The following is a 2574-nucleotide window of genomic DNA, read 5'->3' on the forward strand; positions in this document are numbered from 1 at the left end:
CTCTCTCTCTCTCTCGCTCTCGCTCTCGCTCTCTCCATCCATCCTTTAGACTTTGCCTCTACCTGTGGGCCTATACACAACATGCGTGTCCGCCTTTACTCACTCACACACATGCACGCACCTTTAATCCAGAGACTGTGTAATCGCATTTTGTCATTTCTTGTAAACAGGCGTGTCTAACCCTAATACTTTTGTTGACTCTGTGGTATACCTGAATAGCCTAGTCTTTATGCATATGAGCACGGTACTTAATCAAACATTATGTTAAGTGATATGGTGGGAAATTTAAAAAAAAAGGCTCTAGATGACCTTCACACAACACAAGCCCTATATTAGTCCATTGTCATTAGTTTGATGTCTCATAGATTTAAAATGCCAATCAATTTATCTTCTGATAAAAATCCCATGACAACTCTGTTTTCCTGCCACACAACCCTTATCGTGTATTTGGATTTGTGTTTTGTAGTTTTTCAGTGTTTTGGGGGGCCGCCCTGAGCAACTTCTCCTCTCTGAATCTCTGAGCTGTATGGTCTGCCTGTTGTCACCTCCATCCAACATAACAAACAGCAGACAAACAAAATGGGCATCCTCTGGCATTCACTAGTGAGACTTAAGATTACAGCCTCTATTGCTGTAGCTCTTTTCTCCAAGGCAGCCCATTAGGAGTGCATGGACCGGTGAGCAGGCTGCTGCTGTGACGAGCCAAAGGGACAGACAGGGGGAGACAGTGTGACGGAGAAGAGCGTGGCGGCTCAAGTAGATTGGAGCTGGGATCCATCCAAAAAACTTCAGCCAAGTTTTGATGAGATGAGACAGATCGGACCTACTGCTGAGAGACCCGGTTTGACTTTCTCTCGTTGTGTGTGTGTGCGTGTGCGTGTGTGTGAACTCTCCCCAATAGATCGATCACACCTCTATCTATTCACACACACAATTCTCTATTACCTAACTTTCACAGCTCTTTCCTATTTGCCCTCCTGTAACCCCTGTATCTTGTCCGTGTTTTTCACCAAGCATTTGTGTCCCCTCTTTTGCTCCTCCATCTAGCTCCTTATCTTATTCCACTTCACTCTATATTCCCCCATTCCCCATCCTCTGGCCTCTAACTCTCCCATGCGGATAAGCAAACCAGCATGGAGACGTCTCTATATCCATCTATCTATCTCCTTTCCTTTTGCCCTCCCTCTTTTCCCCTTTTCCTTTCTTCTCCCTCTTTTCCTTGCGAGCAAAGGGGAAGCTCACTGCCAATTTCAGTCTGCCAAAGGGTTTATTTAAATTAGAAACGCTTCAATCTCCTCACTCCCCCTTACCATTCTCCCTCTCTCCCTTATTCCCTTTCTTACCTCTTTCTCTTGGATAAGGGTGACTTCCACCTTTCCTTGCTGACTGCCTCTAGGGTCCCGTCAATGCCAGGCAACTTTGTTTTGTAGATGGAAGTGGTGGAAAGCGGGGTTGGAAGGAGAGAGGAAACGAGGGAGAGGAAAAGTAGAAGTGGGAGAGTGGGAGTTGGAGAGGGGTCAGGGGAGACCTGTTCGTCAGTGTACTTTAGTTCCTTATTCTTCTCACGGCTCATTCCACCCAGATTAGGACCTGTAAATGGCTTTAGGCTACCTCACCTGGCTTTGGATCTCCCCATCTCACAGGAATACAGGCAAACTATTACCTTTTACTCTCTCATTATCACACACTTAGGTCTATCTCGCCCTAAAAAGTCTCTCCCCTACTGCTTTTGTTTATTTTGGATCACTTCTTCCCACACCTGCTCAGTGTTTGACCCCTACTTATGGCCACGTACTGTATCTCCTCCACTGTCTGTGTGACCAGGAAGGGTCAGTCATCACAGCTAATCATCTCCACTGTTAACAGTGACCCATCTCCCCGATAATTCTTCTTTCCTCTCTCCTCATGCTCTACTCCCCCTCATTCCCACCCCTCCTACTCCTCCTCCTCACCCATTAACACACAATTATTTTGGGGGGCAGACACGGGCGAGGGGGAGGAAACGAGGTGTGGAGAACACAGAGGGACTGTCTCTCTAATGGCTGAGTGACACCAGACGAGCTCATAGATCATGGAGATTATTAATAACACTGTTAAACACCCCATTCAAGGGCTGCCACCATCACACATGCAGACACACACAACGAAAATGTGCACACACAAATTCTTAGACCCCCATCATATCTCATTCCCAGCACACATCTTCATATGAGCTGTCATTCATGCTTGGTAAATCGGCACCAATTTCATTTGACTCATTTAAACAATGCCGGTTGCTCATTACAGCATGTGGTTGAGGGGTAGAATCAGATTTACAATTACAACTCTCATTGGCAGTGTAGGCTATTATTCACAAGGTTGTTTCCTTATGACTCGCCTCCTGCAATATTTCTAATGATGGTAATTCCTGGTTTGATCTGATAAACGTGTATACAGTGAGGTGAGAGATTCTCTGTGACTTCCCAGTAATGACCAGGGAAATGTGGCCTTTATATGGCAGTGGGGGCCCATCTAGGGAGAGCAGATTGAAAAGCTGTGTGTGTGTGTGTGTGTGTGTGTGTGTGTGTGTGTGTG

This window comes from Etheostoma spectabile, chromosome 6 (assembly GCF_008692095.1).
Source record: "Etheostoma spectabile isolate EspeVRDwgs_2016 chromosome 6, UIUC_Espe_1.0, whole genome shotgun sequence".
Lineage (NCBI taxonomy): Eukaryota > Metazoa > Chordata > Actinopteri > Perciformes > Percidae > Etheostoma > Etheostoma spectabile.